The 6,751-nt window shown below is 40.8% G+C and overlaps 1 long non-coding RNA gene across 2 annotated transcripts; it reads left to right on the top strand.

Annotated features, from left to right (window-relative positions):
• Positions 1-47: 47 nt before the first annotated feature.
• On the top strand, positions 48-6,530 carry LOC105358128. Of its 2 annotated transcripts, none has more exons than XR_002873236.1 (5): positions 48-587; positions 663-839; positions 2,029-2,182; positions 5,462-5,619; positions 5,714-6,530. It is a non-coding gene; the product is annotated as an uncharacterized LOC105358128 (long non-coding RNA). The 2 variants fall into 2 exon arrangements; XR_002873237.1 differs by having other exon boundaries at positions 49-587; positions 2,029-2,103.
• The last annotated feature ends 221 nt before the right edge of the window (positions 6,531-6,751 follow it).

Genomic DNA, 6,751 nt, shown 5'->3' with positions numbered 1-6,751 from the left:
GGTGAGACGTTTTAATCTGTTTAAAGGGCCGTCCTTTCATTTCAGTCCCATTCCTAACATTCTTTTGCATTTATTAGTGGGCTGTTGTTGGACCCGATGGCATAGCTGGCTGGGACAAAGTCAAGGATCTGGCTTCTTACTCGGTGGGACTCCTTACCTCACTGACCCACAAGTTACAGAGGTCATTGGATCATGGACGGCTCTCCTGGATGTGGATAAAGAGCGGGTCAACTACCAGCCCCGGCACCAGCCTCAACTTACACACGGCCGCTTTAAGGCACCAAAACGCTCCGGGGTGACACCAGGAGTGGAAAGTGTCAAAAGGTGTCTCAGTGGACATCCTGGGGTCCAGCTCAGTGGCCAAGCACCAGCCGCTTGGTTCAATTCAGTTTTATTTGTATAGCCCAAATTCACAACATGTTGAGGCTGTATGCATCAAGCTTAGCAGATTACATAAGACTCCCACCAAAAAGGTTGGAGGTGGTCCAAAACCCTCACGGATTACTACCATATCCAGGATGTAGAGCAGAGGCTGATGGATCCATGATCCAGCTGTTTGAGCTCAATCAGAGGAAACTCCTTCAGTGGTGAGCACAGCTCGTTATTTTCTTCCATTTCACAGACTTTTCCAACATTATCATAATACCTTTGATTCATTTCAGGTTTCAGCGGCGGCAGAAAAACCAACAAATGAGGCCGAGGACACTCATTGACTCCACCTAGCCAGTTGCTGTAGCTGCAAGCGACCTTCCAGCTCCAAGGGATAAAATGGATGAGGCACCACATCCACATCTGGGCCAAACTTCAAATGGATTCTCCCTCTAAATAGAGCAGGACAGGTATGGTGTCAAATTAGCGCCTAAAGTATTGCGCATCAAAACAGTAAAACCGCGCATCAAAACCCCAAATCTGCGAATCAAAATGCATAAATTGAGAACCAAAACCTACAATTTGCAACCAAAAGCCTTTCCCCAAAGCACAATCCTATTTCTCAGCTGCCGATTTGTTTTCTCGCCATTCTGAAATCATGTTTTTGAGTTGCAGTTTTATTTTGAAATTATCTTTTTGAGTTGCGCTTTTATTTTTTGAGTTGCTCTTTTATTATTTGCGGTTTTGATTCTAAAACCTGTCGACACGTAAAAACAGTGTCATGTCAGTCAAGGGGAGGGGAGGCGGGACATCCCTGATATCCAGAAGCTCATTGGCTGCCGAATAACACAGTCTTACGTCAACAGACCAGTTTAGAATGTGCCGGTAAGTTTTCATGTTTTTCATATCTTTTACTATATTAAACGATCAAACTTGTACTTTATTTAACCAGAGGACGCCAGCACAATCAGATGAGGAGCTCCACCAGTAGCTGCTAGTGAAAAAAGATGTTAGAAAGTTAGATGTTGCATGACAAACTATCACCATTGTCCTCCCGTGTTAGCATGCTAGCTAGCTCAATGCCAGCGGGGTTTCCAGCTCTTTTCATGACTTATGGATTAAACAAAGTCGATTTTTTTTTTTTTTCCTTTTTTTTTTTTAACACAGTGTCAGGATCGGTCATGTCAACCTGGGAATAATTGCCCGTGGATTGTCACTAGGGTTAATCAAATATGTTATAACCTACAAGGTTTCTCAATATTTTTTAAGAAGTACATTCATGTATATATAAGGTTTCTCAATATTTCCTTAGGGATTACAGATGAATTGAACAACAAAGCAACACATTGCTGCAAGAAAGTGACACCTTTCCTAGTTTGGGCTCAAGTTAATCCCCATTTTAAAAAATAAATAAAAGTAAAATTATGATTCAGAAACACAATTTTTATTTGAGGTACCAGAGCAAATTTCCCACGGGTGGGATCAATAAAGTTTTTCTGATTCTGAACTGTATTCCAAAACCATTTTATTCTCAACCTTAAAGATTGCAGGTTAACACAGGAACTTAACTCTCACAATATGCAGCTACTGAGTGTCATTTAAGGTGTGTGTTTTAACACATTTTAACTGTCTTAAATACATTTTTTTCTTTGTGTGCAGGATGCTGTGGATATTGGACGACAGTCTAACTTAAACCAGGGAGAGCAGGAAACTGTTGGAGTTGTTCCCTCTGTGGTTTGTCCTCTCAGACCTGTCACTATTGTTCAACCCTTTTGGGACATCGGAAAACCATGGCCAAGACATTAACATAAATGTACTGATATATGCATGTCTATGGAGTCCTATACTGTTCATAATTAAATAAATAAATATTTGATTAAATAAATAAATGTGACCTCATGCAAATACACAGTCAACCAATAAATCTCTCATGAATATATAAAAAGACCATGAAATGGTGAAAAACCTGCACACTGATTTTAAATTAGCCATTATATTATTCAATATATTTCATTTTGCTTTAAAAACCTGTTGATTATTTAAAAAAAGCATTTTAAAATATTCGTTTTATTCATGTCAAATATTATTATAATTTTACTTCTTTTTTCAGAACCTTGGATTTCAAAATCAATATTTTCCAAAGTAGCTTTGTTTTATTCCATGTTGCAGTTTTTCACCATGGTGTATTTATTTCATGAAGACCTTTAAGCCTATTAAGAAACTCGGTTTCATTTTGATGACACTCATAGGGGGTGTACACATTAAGGATGACACATTCCTTGCCATTCTGTGTTAAGTGTATAGCTATACACCAGTCCACTTCCAGCCTAATGATATTTATACACATTCAAAAAACGTTCACTTTGAATGAACATAAAAAAATTTATGGAAAGGATTTCCACATGATTAGATTGCGTTACTTGAACAAAAATGAATCATGTTGGTCCTACTTAATGTATTTAGGTTCAAACTAATAAATTTATGTTGATTCAATTTAAATAGAGCAGTTTCACCCAACTTTAAATTGACATTGTTGCTAACTCTAAAAAGAAAAAAGTTGATCCAATTTAATTGAATCACTTCAATTGGTCACACCTAAGTAAATTAAGTTTATTTATCTTAAATTTCTATTTTTTCCTTAATTTTATTTATTTATCTGTAATTGATACGTTGTTCCAAAGTTACAACCAATGGGTCTTTTAATTTTCACATCAAAGACATGAATTACCCAGCAAAGTCCCACATCACATGACAGGAGCTCAAATGCAGCAAACTCTGACTTTAGTGTTGGAACATTAACAATATGCCACACAGGGGGGTTGGTCATCATCCTCTACCAAACTTTAACTCATGGTGCAAAAAAATAAATAAACATAACAGTTTAAATCACTAGTTAAAACAGAGTAAAACAGCTAGACAAAAAAACCCAGGGACAAAAACTCACACTTAGACCCCAATCTGCCCAGATAGACAAAGAAAATGGTATCCCACAATTCCTTGCGATTACTAATGCATCCAATTTAATGGTATCATGTTGGATCAACATGATTGAAATTAGTAACTTTTAAATGGATTATTTTTATGTACAATCGACATGATCCATTCACGTAAGATTTACAAACATAAAATTTTCTGGTTGAAATGACAAGTTAGTTTTTCGTTATTTTAATTGGCTGGTAATTTCCTTTTTTTGAGTGGAGGAATCAAGTCTTTTATCCCAGAGGATGGCTATTCCCCCAGATATCCGACCTATAATTATTCCATCACAAATATCCCTCGTGGACTCCCCAGCCCCATGGAAATTTTCATGTATTGAGTTTAATCCCTCCAAGTCCTGCTTTGTTAAAAAGGTCTCTTGTAAACAAAGCACATCACATTTTTCCAACAGTTGGTCTACAACAACTCTGTGGGATCGGTCCTCTGCACTCTGACCCAAACGCAGGCCACGACAGTTGTAGGAGAGTACTCTTAAATCCATAAGTTCAGCTTTAAGGCACTGCTGCGCTACTAGGAGGTGAAGCCCCACCCCTCAGCTTGCTTGGAAGCGCGTTGTTTAAACCAGTGACACCAACTTTACGTGGTTCAAAGAATCGCCGCACATAAGTACCAGCTGGCCAGATTTCTGGGTTATACATGTCAGCCACATTATTGCACTCAGCTGAGACTTTGAAGGATGCATATCTATTAACAGTGTTCAGCCTCTGGCACATCACCTCCCGGCCAAGTTGCCTCTTGAGATAATCCGATAATGTCTCTGGATCAAGATCTGGAGAGAATTTTGAAGCAAAAACACTCACCATTTTTGTGGTGACCATACGGATATTCTCTGCTGCTCCGGTGCCCACGATTATATTTTTACCCGGTTTTTTAACTCCGGGTGCGGCTGTTCATTGGACCTTTTTGTTCTTCATTTGCCTTTTGCCTTTTTTTACAACGTCGCTCCATTTCGGGGATCCGGATGTATCCCTGTGTATTCCGAGGACAGGGATTTCTCCAACATTTCTCCATCCTTGGGCGGAGGAACGTGCAGAGAACTTTGAAGGGGCAGGTGTTGCGTCGAAGAGTGGGGATTCCCATCCTGCTCACCGACACACCCACTTTTCGCCGCACCGGTAGCTCTAGGGGCCTGCGGGGTCGCTGACGTTGATCCACCTCCTTTAGCCCCCAGGCCAGCACCAAAGACACGCTGATCACTGCCGTGAGCCATTTCCGTTTCCAAACTATACACCAGATGATTCACGTCAGTGGTGATTGCACGAAGATCAGCACACTCATCCACTTGAAGCTGTAGCGCGCATCCCATAGCGCTGACGTCAGCATGTAACCTATCCACTCTCCTCAGCAGGCCGCAAACATCCAGACTCGTAAATGTAACAGGTGGCAAGTCCTCCAAGTAATGCGATACATATCGCGGAATACTTTCCCCACATTCATTTAAGACTTTCAGACAACTTTTCAAATTATTCACGTCTTTTTGCGCTCCTTTGTGCGTTATATTTCGCTGCGTTGTCGGGCAGAGCTCAAACAGCACTCTCTTGGAGGCCTCAATCCATTCAGAGTCAAAGGTGTTTGCAACTAGTAACACAATTTCCTCCAGACTTAAAGTTCTGCTTTTTACAGCAAGGAAATGTAAGAGTTCATCCTCCACAATTGTTTTGCCATCCACAGTTCTGTAAACCTCAGGCTTGAGTCTAGGTTGATGTGCTAAAGCAGCAGGAGAGCAAGCTGAACCACCATCTGCACCTTCGGCCATATTGTGCCGAAGATGGAACTAGCGGTCGGTTACATTTGTTCTTAGGTTTGGTTTTTGTGATATAAAACTAAGACTGATTGAATACAGGATTTAAAAAAAAAAAAAGATTTTTCCTGAATCAAAAATTCCAAGTTTACTTTTATTAGTTTTTATTGTTAAGAAGCTTCTTAAAAGTATCTAGATGTACACGGAGCAAGGTTCAAAGTACTTTTTGGGCTTGTTTTAAATACCCAATCTAATTCTAAAATTCTTGTTTTGTTTTTTCAGCAGGAATCAGTGACAGAAAATGTTTAGACTCACCTGAAATGTGTGTATTTTTCCACTCATCATGTGATGAAGCACCTGAACCTTCAGCTGCTGGATTTTCAGAGTCGACTTTTCCAGAGTGAGGATGTGGGATTTGAACAATTGGGTCAAACGCTACACACAGACGTTCGATCCAGGACCCACAGATCAGCACCATCCTCAGCAAACACTGTTCCAGCTCCAGAGGACAGGTACACTCTGCTGTTCTCTTTTTATTGGTAGGAAATGATATTTTCAGGACGTTTGTGTTTTTCATTTTCACTGTCGTGTGTTTCTGCCTCTAAGAATCTTCCAGGGTGGGGCTCCATCTGCCAGGTGCTGCAGTGTGGACTGGATCCCTTCCTCTTCCAACAAAGTCCATGAATACATGGAGGACAAAGTCTGGTGTGATGACCTGGACTGGCCTGCACACAGTCCTGACCTGAACTCCATAGAACACCAGGCCTTCTCCACCAACATCAGTGTGTGACCTCACCAATGACCTTTTGGAAGAAAGGTCACAAACCCTCCTCAACCTTGTGGACAACATTCCCAGAAGAGTTGAAGCTGTAATCGCTGCAAAAGGTGGATCCACATGGTACTGAACTCAATGGGTTAGTGACTCATCTCCAAAGAAAGACCGAGAGAGGGGGACCGGTCACCTATGCTCGAAGGCATAGACATGGGGGACACAGAATGTCCCCCCACCCACCCACCCACATATCCGTGGTGCCTTTAACACCGTCAGAACGGGCAGGAGGAAGAGAGCAGCGTGAACGCGAGGAGGGGGCGTGTCTGCAGCTGTGAACGCTGACCAGAGTCTGTTATGGGATGGAATGTTTTTCTGGAAAGACGGTCAGTGGGGGACATAGGGGACTCATAGTGGACATGTGAGCGCCCAAAAACGAAAAACAAATCCTTTTATCTCCCTAGACTAAGACCCCCAATTTCCAGGAAAAAATAATTAGATTTGTGTCAGGGCGCCCCCACTATTCTAGGCGGGGGCGGGTTGTAGACTCAACGCTTATGATTCCAGACCCGCACCAAACTAACAGCTGATTCCTAATAAAAAATAGTTGTCATCAATAAAATTAATATTATTTATTGGGTTTACTGGATTGAAAGTAAATAAATAGACAGGAGTCTGCATCAAAGTGAATTTGTTTCCATCATCTCACTCATCTGAGTGTTTGACAGACAGAAAAGTCTATGGTTGTGGAAAATGGACAAAAGATCAAAGGAAATATCAAACTCATAAAGAATAAAAATAATTCCAATAAAGAATGAAATATACTGTATATCCTGACAGAATTTTGAATTATTGAACTATCGTAAGGGTGTAAA

Source organism: Oryzias latipes, chromosome 4 (genome assembly GCF_002234675.1).
Source record: "Oryzias latipes chromosome 4, ASM223467v1".
In the NCBI taxonomy this organism is placed as follows: domain Eukaryota; kingdom Metazoa; phylum Chordata; class Actinopteri; order Beloniformes; family Adrianichthyidae; genus Oryzias; species Oryzias latipes.
The sequence above is the reverse complement of the archived record's forward strand: the minus strand, read 5'-3'. Positions and strand labels throughout refer to the sequence as shown.